General features: G+C 40.0%; 4 non-coding genes across 4 annotated transcripts; all 4 read left to right on the top strand.

The window, feature by feature from the left end:
• The first annotated feature begins 2,012 nt into the window (after nucleotides 1-2,012).
• Nucleotides 2,013-2,203, top strand: LOC130103396 (U2 spliceosomal RNA). Its single transcript, XR_008809346.1, has one exon. It is a non-coding gene; the product is annotated as a U2 spliceosomal RNA (small nuclear RNA).
• A 7,410-nt stretch (nucleotides 2,204-9,613) lies between these two features.
• On the top strand, nucleotides 9,614-9,777 carry LOC130103399 (U1 spliceosomal RNA). The gene has a single exon (XR_008809349.1). It is a non-coding gene; the product is annotated as a U1 spliceosomal RNA (small nuclear RNA).
• A 1,345-nt stretch (nucleotides 9,778-11,122) lies between these two features.
• LOC130103400 (U2 spliceosomal RNA) lies at nucleotides 11,123-11,313 on the top strand. Its single transcript, XR_008809350.1, has one exon. It is a non-coding gene; the product is annotated as a U2 spliceosomal RNA (small nuclear RNA).
• A 627-nt stretch (nucleotides 11,314-11,940) lies between these two features.
• On the top strand, nucleotides 11,941-12,104 carry LOC130103397 (U1 spliceosomal RNA). Its single transcript, XR_008809347.1, has one exon. It is a non-coding gene; the product is annotated as a U1 spliceosomal RNA (small nuclear RNA).
• Nucleotides 12,105-16,491: the final 4,387 nt, after the last annotated feature.

Raw genomic sequence — 16,491 nt, 5'->3', positions numbered from 1 at the left:
AAAACTAAAACTAGGTTAAATATTGTTGTCCGAAGGAAACTGTCAGGGGGCCTCAGATAGAAAAATTATTTTAAAAAATAAATAAATAAATAAATATATATATATATATATATATATAACCTTTTAAATAATGTTTATTAAAAAAAGTAGACAATTCTACTGTTATTTTTTTTATTTATAATTTGACAATAAACGTCTAAATCTTTTTCCTTTGAGGAAATAAACCCTTCAAATCTGCCTGTTCAGTTTGTGTCGTGTACTAAAGGTCCGTTTTCTCCATATTAGGATTTTTCCGCGTTCATCGCTGTGATTGGTGGTCCAGCGCTGTGAGTGGTGGTTCAGCGCTGTGATTGGTGGTCCAGCGTGGCAACGAGAGACTAATTTCAAATGACAGGAATATCGACCAATCATATCGCCCCTCTAAGTGGGTGGGGCTTAATATCACTAAGTTTATGACAAGATCCGCCGGCGCCGCTGTGACTGTGAGGAACTCGATGGGAAAACGCTGATAAAATAGATAACGTTATTCGCTACGAAAACTGCAAGCAACATTATTGAGGAGGACATCTTTGATTTTGTATCATCTACGCCGTTTTCAAGATCGCCTATTTACTTAATCTTTTCTTTAAAAGTTAAAGGAAGACCTAAGTTACTCGAGAGCTTAATTTTGTGCTGAAAGCCAAAGCTTTTTAAAGCATTTCCACCACAGCCGTTATAAGCGACACCACTGGATCACAGCATCAGCCCAGAAGCTAAAGCTTTACTGCTGGAATTGCTTGCTGTTTGGGTAAGTTATTTTAAAATCTAATAGGTTACGTGACTGATTTTATTCTGGCTGCCACTGTTTTATATGTCCAGCTTTAGTTGAGGAGAAATCGGTTATTTAGCAGAATTACTGGTCAGTCTCCATTTATTAACTTAGCAACAATGCACATTTGCTGCAATTCTGCACAAGTTAATTTTCTTCCCCAAATCATAATACGGTCTGTTACATGCACGTAATTGGCTGCTGTGCCAGTCTAATGATATGATTTATTATCTACATGTGTGGAAGTGTCTGTCACTAATGTGTTTTGGTCTTATTGCTGTCATGATGCGTCGGATTACAATACATTTAGTTTTAGTTTTTTTGCCAGTTGTCTCCATTTTCCGCTGAAACGACGCATCGATTATGTGATGATGCAATTCTTTGTGATAATGATGATTTGAATTGTATTTCTTGTAAAATTATGGCTAGCACTACAACTCTCACTCTGATGTTTGCTGGCATATCTTGTCGAGTGTAACATGCAGTAAGGTTATTATAGAAGAGGACACGGTAAGCTAGGCTGATTTATACTTCTTCCCCGACGAGGGAAGGGGGTGAGAAGGCCAAGGTTAAAGAGTCCCGGTTCGCTACACATTATTGTAGAAGCAACATGTTGATGTTTGCCCTCGCTAACGATTTGTCAAATGCGCCACACGCAACCGGAAGCTCTGTGTATTTCCATGGTATCGCTGTCGATGAGGATTTACTTATTATATAGAGTTAACGAAAGTTATCATGAGCATTGTAATGGTTAAAGCGGATCTCATAACAAATGCCAGTAGACCGGGAATATTTTAAAACGAGCTGGTTATTCATAAGCCAGTAAGATCAAGATGCTGTGAAAAAGACCACGAGCGAGCGCTGAAAAGGGGCGGGCTGTTTGCAACGTCTCTGTTCTGTGATTGGTCTACAGTCACGTTGACCGTAGACTCCCAGCCAATCAGGAAGCCCAATTCACAAAATTAGTCCCCTCTAACCCCTAACACACACACACACACATTTCTTCAGCCTTTTTCAAATATGAGGTGTGAACGACCGGTAAAAAAGTAAAGGGGGGTTTATGACCCTTTAAGCCTTATCTGAGTAATGTTAACAATTACTTTTTATGCAAGAACTTTGAGTTAAAAAAAAAAAACTGAAAGCTTACCATCATCAGATTTGCTGTTTCAAAGAGTGCAGTTGCTACTGCTGACCAATTGTGGGTATCGCTTCTCGGCCTTTTGGCTAAGATCAAGTGTAGTATCTGTTCTTATCAGTTTAATATCTGATACGTGCCCTACCCGGGCACCATATATTAAATTGATTTTTGGATCAGGGAGATGGAATAGGGGCTTGCTCCGTCCACTCCACGCATCGACCCGGTATTGCAGTACTTCCGGGAACGGTGCACCCCCTAAAGTGGTTAATGACAGATGTGTTGACTATTGTTACATTGTAGTTAATTACCATCGTGTTATGTTGTTTTGGCATCAGAAGTGCCTTTTAGCCTGACTTCGTCATACTCATATTCTAGTCAGAATGTGAGTTTGTTATTGCTTCATAGGGTTTTGATTATGAGGCGTGTCTTATCCGAACCAGGAAAAAAAAAACCTCTGCACCCTATTGGATAGACCTACAACCAATCAGAGCAACGTAAGTCAACTACTTTGCATAGCACAGTTGTCAACTACAGAACTCAAATGCACGCACGCTGGAAGAAGTAAAATAACGAGTGTTGCTTCTTTTACTTTGCCCTCTAATGGCGCTTTTCCACTGCTGGTTCGGCTCGGTACGGTTCGGCTCGCTTCGCTTTTCCACTGCGTGGTACGACTCGACTCGGTACGGCACGGTTCGGTTCGCTTTAGCTCGGTTGCTTTTCCACCGCAGTTAGTACCCCTTCAAAGTGGGTGGGACTGATCGTTATTTTGTCCCTACACTGTTTGTAGGTCTGGTGATAGCTCTCGCTGGATCCGCTCCTCGGCAACCAACGAGAGGAACGTCTGCACCTCGTCCACTGACCACGATTCAGCCATTTCTTTTTAAAGTTTAAAAAACAGATGCTACCGGGTTGGCTGTTGTCCACTGGTTATTTAAATCTAGCGGGTTTAGTGTCCAATGATGCTGGTAGTGACGATTCTGTCTGACCAATCAGTGATCTGCAGTGTTTTTACGTCACATTTTAGTACCGGTACGGTACGCTTGGAACCTCAACAGACCAGGTACCATTTAAAGCGAGCCGAAGCGAGCCGTACCGTACCGTACCATGCAGTGGAAAAGCACCACAAGTGAGCCGAACCGAACCGTACCGTACTATGCAGTGGAAAAGCGCCAAAGCGTGCCGAACCGAACCGTACGGTACTATGCAGTGGAAAAGCGCCATATGAGTGCGACCAAAGGAGAAACCACAACGAGCACAGGGTTTTCATTGCGTCCCATCTTCTTAGTTACCATCGGAGCCAGCTGATAAATTAAACTTTTGCCAAATCCCATAGGAAGGACGGCAAACACATCTTTCCGATCGACAAATGCCTTGATTGCAGTTCTATGTTCGTCTTTTAAAATGAATGCGCTGTCGATTTCTTTTACAACGGACGCGATAGCGGAATCTCTACATCTCAGTTCTCCAGCTGCAGTGATCTCTGAGGGAAACCAGTTCCAACCCAAGCGCTCTTTGATAACGCGAGGATTACGTCCCTGTAGATCATCTGTCCATCATCGTATAAAGCCCGCCCTGGCAATTTGATTGGCCCGACGATTTCTGAACCAATCATAATTACTCCTTAATGGAGCGAGTCCAGACTAGCCTGGCTAACGCCAGACCCAATTCTCGTTGAGACTTGGGTCTGGGAACCACATGTTCATTTTCTCGTATTTGAGGCGTGGTTTACGAATGCCCAGAGCTGTTTATTGGGTGCTAAGAATGTCTATCAAATGCGCCTGTACGTAGCTCATAGCCAATCGTTTCGATTATACCAGATGACGTATGTAGAGCGACAGAAATTAGACGAGGGAGACGACGATGGACGATGGGTCAGAGATTTATGTGTAGCCTACACGATGGCGTGTTTCTAACGGCCGTTTCACACCGCATGCGTGAGCGGCGCGTATTTTTTTCGGCGTGCATGTTAAGCAATGAGTGCCTTCACACCGGGAGCAGCGCGTGAGCGTCGAGCAGGAGCGGCGCGTGAGCAGCAGTGAAGCGGGGGTTTCGAATCTGTTTTTTGCTGCATTGCTCACGCTAAATTAAAGTGAAAGCACACTTTTGATGGACAAAAATAAATGTGATTTCACACAAAAAGTGCCCAAAATGCACAGAATTAGCATGTCTAGTGAGTTTTAACAAGAACTTGAGTAGGCAAATAAAAGAAAATAAAGACTCTAAAATATTTATAGAAGATTTACCCGGTAAAAACTTGTTTTTAATTATTCAGTTTGGGTGAAAGTTGTGTATTATATAAATAAAGTAAACTAGCCAGAAAATATATATATAAACGTTCTTTTAGTTCATGTAACGTTAACACACAGACAGCTACAGGCTAGCACAACCCAAATCAAACCCGAGTGTGTGGTTTATTTGTGTGTTTTGTTTTTTATCCGCGGAGTTGCGGTCTTGTAGACATCGAAAGTATGACTGAAACTAATAGATTGGAGCCATTTTCTGGGTTGTTTTTAGGGCTGTAGCGATACACTAATCTCACGATACGATACGATACACGATATTCGGCTGACGATACGATATATATCACGATATTCAGCCAACGATACGATTCGATATAATTCGATACACTTACATCATTTTCTGAAAGATTTAAAGGGGACAGAGTGATTTTGGTGACATCTTGTGAGTCTTCCATTTACTTGGATTGAATTAATTGAACTGAAAACTGAAAACATCATTTACACAATATATGTCTCTGACTGGGCAGAGAGTACAGCTTGCAAATGCTGGACAAAATGAATCAAATATGTGTAGAGAAAATTAGTTCTATTTATTGAAAGACAACAGTGCAAACTGTAGCTTATAAGCCTTTGTTAATTGCAATACTGCACTTTATTTACTTTTCAATGGAGAGTTAAAAGGTGCAGCAAGTGGCCTGTTGTGAACAGTTTCTTTGCACTGCCTTTTCTTTGACAGCTTTTTTAGCTTGACACTACATGTGACGTGCTTCAGTTGTGCGCGAGGTCAAGCCGTCGCACGTCAGGGAAACTCTCTCCGCGCTGGCCAGGGAGGCTTTGACGTGTGCTCTTGCCTGAGTGTACAGCCTGGGAATGCAAACCTTGATGAGGTGTTCGCGGGTTGGAATAGGATAGCGGGGCTCCATCGCGTTCACCATGCGCCTAAAGCCGGCGTTTTCCACCACCGAATACGATTTTTTTTACATTTTTTTTTTTTTTACTAAGCCTATTTAAAATCGTATTTGATTGCAGAGCGCCGCAGCGCATTCACGCAGCACTACCTCGCTCTCGCTCTCTCTCTCTCTCTCTCTCTCTCTCTCTCTCTCACACACACACACACACACTCATCCGTACCTCGCGCACTTTCTCACTCACGGAACACCGCTGCACAAATCTGTCCAACACAGCGCTGTCAATTTCGGAGACCCAGCTTTAAAAAAAGCTACTAGCCAGCATGCAAGGAGCCTAGCCAACAAGGAGAGCTAAGTTGTTGTTTGAATACAGCTGGATTTTCGTCAATATCGATGCACGCGCGCAGCTGGCCACTAGCGGCTGGCTGACCAAATCACTCTTCATGCAACGCGAACGGGTTTAACACGGGGGATTTGAATGGGACTTATGTATCGATACTCGCGGCCTAAAAATCGATACTTTCTTGGGAGAAAAAATATCGATTTATATCGCAGAATCGATAAAATCGCTCAGCCCTAGTTGTTTTGTTGTATTACATTTAACTTATATGCGAATGTTGTACACCTCCCCATTACAAACTTTCAAGACTATCAATGTTATAAAATGACCAACTTCTAAAAACAAATGTATAGTTGTCTTTGTAAAGAATTGCTCGCTTATATATAGGCTAATGCCGAAGTCATATTTCAATGTCTTTGGAAAACAAGAAAAAACACAAAATGACTTAAGCAATTATGCTATGAGGCTAACGATATGTAGCTTTGGAGCCGCTGCTGTGACACTGTACAAACGCTTCCAGTGTGAATACTCTCGCGCGTCTGCAGCTGCAGTGACGATGTAGTTACGCTGACGCGCTGCTCAAATGCCGCTCACGCTTGCGGTGTGAAACCTATGTGTGAAGCGGCCGTAAGGCTGCATCGAAAGGTAACTTCGCGTCTACTGCCATGTTTGATCCATAGGTATAAACAAACTGCTTCGGTGTGTCGCATAGACGCGTCATCGTCTTGCTGCTCCCTCCCCGTTCTGTGATTGGTTCCCTAAATGAGGCGAAAATTTGGTCCATGGTATCCATACTGCCTTTCAGCGTGAATAAAATCGCACTGCGGGAAGGCAGTATGGGGAAACCCAGACTAAGTCCAGACCGAACTTCCCGATCAAAAAATGTTGTGGGCGGGGTTCGGGCTGGCATCCAGGCTAGCCTTGTATATTTATTATTGGTGTTTTTAAATTGGCGTTGGCGTTCATTTTCTATATTTACAAGTAAAGGTAGAATGATGATTATGTTTAGAATGCTTGCTTAATATATATAAAATGCTGTGTAGTGATGCAGCCAATTATCTTTTTTAACTGCTTGTGAAACTGTAGGTTTATTCAATGATAAACTTTTGTGTACAAAAGCTGTGGGTCATAATTCGGCTTATTAGTGCCATTTGCCCCTGCTGGCAGATGCTGTAACTGCACCATTTCACATGCAGAACACGTGTCTCTTATTTTTGTTGCAATAAGCTGTATTTTATGATTGCTTGCAACGATAATTAAACAAATAGACATGTAAAAAATTATATGCAGCTTTTCTCTCTTAATGCATGTCTATGAGAGAGAGGAGATAGAAGGATGTTAATCCATTTATTAATTAAAGCGCATCTCTTAATCTTAACATATCGCGATCAGCATGTGTACAGTTTTCTATTGACTCAAAACATTCCAACCTTTGATATTTTCAGATAATGACTGTCGTCAATAACAACTCCGCTGTATAACAAACCACGACTGGCGCCATCTTTCGTCCACTTAGCGATTGTATTGACAATAGGCCTATTTCACAAAAATGGCCGCCGAGACCGAAAGTAGGGTAAACTCTTTTCTGGTGAAAGCGTATGCTCAGCATATGCTCAGCATCAGGGGTGTTTGTTGTTTGGACAGACCTGGCCCCACTGCTAAAAAAAAATCCTAAAGGAAACACTGTAACTTCTTTTTTTTACTTTTCTGAAACATTAACCAAGATGGCCTAGTATTGTTGTTGATATGAGTCTGTGTTGTCTAGTTTTTTCACCGTTTTCTTAAAGGGGTCATATAATGCCATTTTTGTACAAGCTAATATGATTCTTTAGGGTCTAAATTAAAAGTTTGTAATATACTTTAATTACAAATTCTCATTAGTATTGTAAGAAAACACTTATTTTACTTGGTCAAAAACAGCTCTGTTTTCAGCACGCCGTTTCAGTGCATATGACTTTAAATGATCATGAGCTTTGCTCACCCCGCCTCTCTGTTCTGTTCGTACACCGTTTGTAACACAATAACCATAACGCATTGTTCATTATAAATGTGGGATTATTAATTATATGGAGAACGTCGTACATAGAAAACATGCAGTAATGTACCCTGAGTGTAAACCTTAGACTCATTCATCGTGAAGCGATTTGCAAAGATATAAATATTAATATAAAGTTTAATAAAACGTTACACTCACTTCAGTTGTTCTAGAGGTTCAGCAGAAACACGAATATCTGGTACCGATCCTTTATTCAGGAGCAGCTGCTTAGCAAAACCAGCTTTATACTGACCTTCGTTTATAAAGCAGTCTGGTGAGAAATGATTCGCGCAAACATGAGAGCATTGACGTTGCTCGTGGGGAATATTCCCTTCGAAAACAAAACTCAGCCACTGCGTCTTCAGCGGTTCGGATTTAGGAACATTAAAATGACTGCTGTGTTCGTTATTACACCCAAGAACAGAACACCACAATCGCTTAGACGCCATTCTGCTCATAGACAGTGCTCCAGCATATCAACAATGACCGCGCCGGTCCGCGCAGACAATGATTGACAGCTCCCTCACGAGCGAGGGCGGGTCTGTGTTGAAACGTGCCTGTCAATCAACAATCGTGGGAGGGGCGTCCGACCGTGTGACGTCACAAGCTCGAACGGCTTGATTTGAGACGGGAAAACATATAAGGAGATTAAAAAAAACACTGGATGGATTTTTATCATTATATGATGGTTGTGTACAGACACTGCCAACACACATTTCAGTACAACCAACTTGAAAAAGTGCATTTACCATTATATGACCCCTTTAACAAATAGAACTCAGGACATTTTTGTTCATGTAAAATATACCTCATTGTCATGTTGTAGACTTGTTATATTTAGCTTTAAATTAAAAAAAATACCCCCTTAATATTGTGGCAGTGTTTTTCTCCGTTGTATCGAAGTTAGAAATTCTAGTATCGTGACAACACTACTTCATTCATGTTTTTAGTCTAACTATTTTTTAATTATTTGCCTTAATTTCATTATTAGACCTACTAGCAACGTTATGTCAAATTCACTGTAATGATGTACAATTCTTAGTTTCATTCATGGTGGTAACATGAAAAATGAGCCATAATCTATTCTAGTGGAAGATGGCTGCAATCTCCTGGAAAAACTAACACTTAATAACATGAAATTTGAACAAAAGCCACTAAATTTCACTCATAGCCTACAATCAGACATCATTTCAATGGATTTATTTATTTTGTTTAGCTAAGTGTGAGCTTAGTCATCAAGTGTCATGCCATTTAAATGAATGGAATGTTTTTTTTTTATGTAAGTAAACATCAAGAATTTGTAACCTTTGTCCAATTTTCGATCTTTTCACAGCTCCCTGAAAACTATCAATAAAACGGACAACATCTGCTAATCTTACTTTTGTCAGATGGATTAATGACTGAGAGAGAAAACAAGCTGTTCACAGTCTATATCGCTACCCTACCGGTCTCGGTCGCCATTTTGTGAAATAGGCCTATAACTAACGTTATTTCTCTTGTTGTCAGGACGATTGTTTTATACATTGTAATGGATTATAAAGTAACAAGCTGGATTTACATTATCCCTTAAATTTTAGGACCTTTATTACAAACAAAACGGATAATAGAAAGATCATATATTTTGTCTATATTATACAAATAATAGGATTTTTGAGTATGATCCTTTTTTTTTCTTCTTTTTTTTGTAAGGCATGAAATGACTCGAGACTCGGACTCGTGATAAAAGACTCCAGACTTGACCCGGACTCCAAATGAAAGACTTGTGGACATCTCTGCAGTCGAGTGTTCAGGGAATGTAGACTCTCGGCCAGTCGGAAGGTCTTTAGTCAACAGTCGGCGTACAGACCCCTTTTCAGTTAGTAAACATTGTGACTTTTTTGTGGGCGGAGCTTGGGTGGAGGCAGAACGATTCCCTCGGCCACTTCACTAACGCTAGTTAGCAAGTTCTGTTTTTTAACAATGACTGGAGAAAATGACTGGAAACTCTGGATCTTGTTAAATCATCGGTCATGTCGTTTTTAGATCATAGATTGAGGGTTTAGAGTAGATTGTGCTGATGAACCAAGTGTAGTGAAGTGGCGTCTCACCGTGGTTGAGGATGATGTTGCCTTCAGTAACTCCTCGAGAGGGAACGTGTACAACTCATACTTACCTGGCAGGGGAGACACCATGATCATGAAGGTGGTTCACTCAGAGCGAGGCTCAGCCATTGCACTCCGGTTGTGCTGACCCCTGCGAATTCCCCAAATGTGGGAATCTCGATTGTATAATTTCTGGTAGTGGGGGACTGCGTTCGCGCTCTCCCCTGATTTACTGGTACAATAATAGAATTGTAATGTGATCAGATTCTAAGTAGTTACATCATGTATTTATCATTTATAAAGCTGCAATGCTCTCAAAATTCATCTTTCTTTTTAAATCATTAGTTGGTCCAGTAGTTTCTCTAATATGGAGGTGATAACACAGTGGATTATTCAGTTAAAGGGATACTCCACCGTTTTTTCATATTAAACTATGTTATTCTCTTATCGAAGACGAGTTGATACATACCTCTCTCGTCTCAGTGCGTGCACTCAATCGCTGTCGGGCGGAGAACTTTGAGAGCAGTTAGCTTAGCCCCATTCATTGTATATGGGCCAAACAGAAATGAAGTTAGAAGCGACCAAACACATCCACGTTTTCTCTATTTAAATATAGTTACACGAGTAGTTACACGACCAAGTATGGGGACACCAAATAAAATGTGGCGCTTTTTATAAGCGGGTAAAATGGATAACTATAATGTATGGGGGAATAGCACTTATTGGGAGCACTTCGACTCGGCGCTGTAATATCTTCACTCGAGAGTGAGAGGGAGAGGACTTTTCACGAGTGAAGATATTACAGCCCCGAGTCGAAGTGCTGTAGTGTGTGACATCAGAAACACCAGCGATTTCAAACAGCGTTTTTGAGACTGTCTTTGGTTCACTGTAGTTTTAATGAGAAAATACTCAGCAATGGTGTTGACTTATGACTTTAAGACAAACCATGTGCAAATTCATATTGAAAACATTAAAAGCTTTATCTTCACCACAGGTGGACTTTATAGGGTTAGTTCACCCAAAAAGGAAATTTCTGTCATTAGTTACTTACCCTCATGTTGTGATTGGCCAGCTCCGCACTCATGTGTCGTGATGCTCACTTGAACGGCGTCGGCCAATAATGAGCTGGCGTTCTGACGTTGAACCCGGAAGCGCTGCACAGTTTACTCTACGTCAACAGCGTAGGATGTTCTCTCACATTTTACTGTTCTGTAGTGAGTGTGACGTAGGTCTATTGAGTTTTTTTGTTGTAGTCTTACCTCCCCTCCCCCCTCATACTCCCATAAGACCCCCTCCCCCTCATACCCCCTCATACCCCCCCCCCCCCCCCCCCTTCCTCATACCCCCCCCCCCCATCACGGCTTTCTACACACTTTTCTTAAGCCTTTTTCAAATCTGAGGTTTGAACGACCGGTACTAAAGTAAGGGGGGTTTATGTCCTTTTAAGGCTTTTCCGAGTAATGTTAACTATTACATTTATTCAAGAACTCTGAAAATAATATAATAAAAGCTCACCATCATCAGATTTGCTGTTTCAAAGAGTGCAGTTGCTACTGCTGACCAATTGTGGGTATCGCTTCTCGGCCTTTTGGCTAAGATCAAGTGTAGTATCTGTTCTTATCAGTTTAATATCTGATACGTGCCCTACCCGGGCACCATATATTAAATTGATTTTTGGATCAGGGAGATGGAATAGGGGCTTGCTCCGTCCACTCCACGCATCGACCCGGTATTGCAGTACTTCCGGGAACGGTGCACCCCCTAAAGTGGTCAATGAAAGATATCAGCTTAGTCTTGTGTGACAGTAGAGGTTAGTAGAAGTATTTTATGTAGTTGTTTATGGGTGTTTTAAAGTTGTTGAGAATTGTCATAGTATTTTGTAAATATTAAGCAAGCATAATCATTATTCTACCTTTACTAGTATATAGTATGTATTGTGTAGTGATGCAGCCGACTATCTTATATTTTCATGTGAAACTGTAGGTTTTATTCAATGATACACTTTTGTGTGCAAAAGCAGTGGTTCACAATTTGATTAGTCCCATTTGCCCCTGCTTGCAGATGCTGTAACTGCACCATTTCACATGCAAAACACGTCTCTTGCCTGATTGGTGGAGTCGAGTCAAATCTTCTCTATGATTGGTAGAGAGATCCACAGTCGAGTGTTCAGGGAATGTAGACTCTCGGCCAGTCGGAAGGTCTAATTGTCAACAGTCAGCCTAGACAGTACAACTGGTAAAACATGATTTAACAAGATCCAGAGTTTAGATCATAGATTGAGGGTTTCTAATAGATCTTGATGATGAACCATGTGTAGTGAAGTGGCGTCTCACCGTGGTTGAGAATGATGTTGCCTTCAGTAACTCCTCGAGAGGGAACGTGTACAACTCATACTTACCTGGCAGGGGAGACACCATGATCATGAAGGTGGTTCACCCAGGGCGAGGCTCAGCCATTGCACTCCGGTTGTGCTGACCCCTGCGAATTCCCCAAATGTGGGAATCTCGACTGCATAATTTCTGGTAGTGGGGGACTGCGTTCGCGCTCTCCCCTGATATACTGGTACAATAATAGAACTGAAATATGAATTGAGGGATTGAGCGTAATTGTCATCTATTGGACTAGTGTGATGTTATCTACACTCCTGGACTGCAGTTTTTTGTTATTTAATCATGTTTAAATTGCATTTGTAAAGATTATGAAATGCCGGACACAGAATTAAATAAGTTTAGGTTCAAAACATGGAGTTGATGAGTGATTCTATTGTAGTTTTTGTTCTTTAATCATGTTTAAATTGTATAAAGCAAATGTATACAATATTAGACATTGAATTTAAGTTCAGGCTCAATAAGCAACTTTTAAACTTTAATAATAAACTTTTGTTTGGAGCTGCTGAGGGACTCTAATCACTATAAGTAGAATCAAAAGGGGGGCGATCAAGTAACACACAGTATAAAACATAAGTGGTGTGAACATGTGTTGCTGCATTTTGTCATTGTTATTGATGGCATCATGTGTACTATATATAATATTGATGTTGTTCATTATTTAAGGTAATGTATTGATCTGTACCAGGGACAAAAGATAGTGTTGTAGAAAAAGCTTATAGAAGTTGCCTTTTCCACAACATAGTTGTTTAAACAACATGACAAATAATATAATCAATTGTGAATTTATATAAAATATTAGTTGCATGAAATATAAAATATTAAAACATAACAATATAAGCAATATTCAGTGTAAAGTTTTGAAAGAAGAATTACACAACAGTGTTCCTAGTTGAAATTCACAATAGAGATGCATCGATCCGATACTCGGATCGGTATCGGGCGCCGATCCAAGCTTTTTGAATGGATCGGATATCGGTGATGCAAGACCGATCCAAATTCGATACCGTGTTACCAGTGATTGATGAATGAATGGCAAAATAAACGATGGCATACTGTATAATAATTCTTATAAGAACTAAATTATTGATTTTTAAACATTGCCTTAAATTAAATACATTTCAAATACGTTGTGCTGCTTGCGCAATCACACGTGAGTGTGACAGGCAAGTTGAGGCGGAACCTTTTACATTCAAAGTACCTCAGCGCGTTAAACATGTCCCTGATTTGGAATTATTTTACCCTTGATACATCAACGAGTAGCACTGCAAATTGTAATATTTGCAAAGCCAACGTTTCAAGAGGTGGAAGTAGTGTTTCGAATTACAATACGACAAATTTAATCAAGCATCTTCAGAAGCATCACGCAAAAGAACACGAGGAGTTCGCGCAAATCAAACGGAAAAAGAATGAGTCAAAGCAGCTGACCTTGACAGATGCGTTTCAGAGGCAAGAAAAACTTCCACATCAGAATCCTAAAGCTGTAAAAATAACAGAAAAGGTACTTGAATTCATTGTTCTAGATGATCAGCCCCTCTCTGTTGTCGAAAACACGGGTTTCCGTCGCCTCATGGAACATCTGGAACCACGATATAGTTTGCCATCTAGAACATACATTTCTGAGACCGCTTTGCCTGAGCTGTATTCCAGAGTTTCCTCGCACGTTGCAGACCAATTAAAAGATGTGCAGGCCTTCAGCTTCACTACAGATATTTGGAGCTCCGACGTGTGCCCGATGTCCCTTCTTAGTTTAACGGCACATTGGTTGAATGATAGTTATGATTTGCAGAGCGCTGTGCTACACGTAAAGGAAATGAGAGGGTCACACACCAGCAGGGTGATTTCAGATTCTATCAAAGAAATGCTTGATGGGTGGAAAATCCCTATATCCAAAGTGCATGTGATTTTGAGGGACAATGCCAGCAATATGAAGAAAGCGATGGATGATTTGGGAGTCCCTAGTTTGGGCTGTGTCGCGCACTCATTACAGCTTGCTGTTAACGAGGGACTTTTGTCCCAACGAAGCTTGATTGACGCAATTGCAAGTGCCAGAAAAATTGTGGGGCACTTCAAACATTCCCCATTAGCATACTCGCGATTGGGGGACATTCAGCGTGAATTTCAAATGCCCCTGAAACGTCTTCAGCAAGACGTTAAAACTAGATGGAACAGTACTTATTATATGATTCAGAGCATCCTTGAACAGAAGCGACCCTTATGCGCCTTTGCTGCCGACCACGAGCTGCCTGCAGTGCTGACTGTAAACCACTGGGCATTACTGGAAAAAACAATGATCGTACTGTCACCATTTGAAGAACTGACGCGAACCATAAGCTCATCCAGTTCAACCACAGCGGATGTCATTCCAACAATTTCAGTTCTGAAACGTTTGCTGTCTCAGGAGAGAGACACAGACACAGGGATTAAAACAATGAAAAGTACACTACTACAAGCAGTCAACACACGATTTGGCAACATCGAGAATGAACGACTTTACTCCGTTGCCACTTTACTTGACCCACGGTACAAAGACAGGTAAGCTAAAAGTCTATGCACACACATAAAATGTCACTTGCACGATAAAATATATTTTCCATTATACAGTTTTGACGATGGCAACATTCTTCATTTATTTTAAATAAGATTCATATTATTAGGCTATTATTGCTATTATTAAAAAAACATATTTTCAAGTTTCTATCAGTTTCGTTTAATTGATTAAAAAGTTTTAGTCATTAACTCTGTCATTAAACTTTTATGCTAAAATAACGGCTAGGAATGCTTTCCATATTCTGCAGATTTACGTTCGTTTTAATGTGAAGCCGTCCGAAGCATTATGCATTAATCACATTATATATAATTTGTTTTTTCATCCTGAAGATTTTTTTAAAGTCATTGGATGACAGATAACGACCACTTATAATTGTATTATATATGATCAAATTTGGCCTTTATATGAAATTATTTATTTTAGTTGCATCATGTTTGTAATTTAAATTTGTTATGTCTGACCAATATATGAAAATTGTCTGTGGTTTTGAGACATCAAATAAGGCTTTATTTACTCAGAAAAAAGTAAGTAATTATTTTGCAAGTAACTTTTCAGCAACCAATAAAAAGAAAAGTAATTACACTGCAGCTTGGAATTTTATCAGAATGCATCTGTAAATAATTTCACTGACAGTTGTACTTTCATCGCAAAACAAAATAAATTAATTCATTTAATTAGTTTAAGAAACAATTCCAAAAATTAAAAAATAAATAAATAAAAAAGGATTAAAATAAATGACAACTTTTATATAGCTGTATAATGACCATGTAACGTTTGTATAAAAATAGACTATTTATTCTGCATGTTTTGTCTCAGATGCTTTTCAAATGCAGACGCTGCCAGGCATGCAAAAAATGCCCTGATACAAGAGGTCGAGAAGATGGAAGATGCATTGAAGAGGAGGACAACTACTGCCTTAGCTGCTGCAGCAGATCCAACAGAGAAGGTTTCTCATGCAGAAGCAAGCGGGTCAAGCAAGAGCACCTTCATGATGATGTTTGATGAAGTTCTCAAGAAGCAAGAAGAACCTGGAGGAATAATTACCACGAGTGCTCTTCTTCAAATACAAACGTATATGACAGAGCAAATTATCCCTCGGTCTGAAAACCCATTCCATTACTGGGCAGTGAACAAGCTTCGTTTCCCTGCCCTTGCTGCTACTGCATCAGCCTTTCTTTCTGCCCCCTGTACCAGCGTTGAGAGTGAAAGACTGTTTAGCACTGCCTCCAACATTCTAGATGAAAGAAGGAACCGACTAAAAGCAGAGAGAGCAGAAATGCTAATATTCCTAAAAAAAAACCTGCCAATGATGATCAAGTGAATCCTGAAGCAGGCTTATGTTACTGGTGAAGTCTATACTTGTCTTGGTTGTTATGTTAGTGTTTGTTTTCTAGTAAGGTATACTTTATAATAAGCACTGTGTTGCAGCTTGCTACCGTTCAGATTTAAGATTCGCTAGATTTAGAATATTACTTTATGGATTTTATTCAGAAAATAATTTTATTTGATAATTGCAGTAAATATTGTTAAGTTTGTTTGTGATACAACTAGTAAGGGTTGAAATTACTGTTAATTTTGCTACTGCATCATTCAGTTTTCTTAATAAAGTTTTCAGCCATACAATTTGTCCCCTTTTTCATCAAGTAATGTGCAGTCAGATTTGGTATACATTTCTTTACCTAATATAAATAAATCTTAATGACCAAGTGAATTGTATACATTCTTTAGTTTTGAAGGTAAAAAAAAACACCACTGATATCGGATTGGTATCGGTATCGGCCGATACTCAGAATTTTGGTATCGGATCGGATCGGTTTTGAAAAAACGGTATCGTTGCATCCCTAATTCACAATAGTTTATTTGTGTGCGTCCACAACTGTGGTGAAATGTTCATAACTTGCATACACTGTATTGTCCAATCCTTTAGAGGTAGACATTATTTTCATCAGACAAAAACTCTTCTATTGTACTTTTTGTGTCCCTGAGTTGTTTGGTTGCGGAGC

The sequence above is a fragment of the Rhinichthys klamathensis genome, unplaced genomic scaffold (assembly GCF_029890125.1).
Source record: "Rhinichthys klamathensis goyatoka isolate OS25496 unplaced genomic scaffold, OSU_Roscu_1.1 h1tg000286l_1, whole genome shotgun sequence".
Taxonomy (NCBI): Eukaryota; Metazoa; Chordata; class Actinopteri; order Cypriniformes; family Leuciscidae; genus Rhinichthys; species Rhinichthys klamathensis.
The sequence above is the reverse complement of the archived record's forward strand: the minus strand, read 5'-3'. Positions and strand labels throughout refer to the sequence as shown.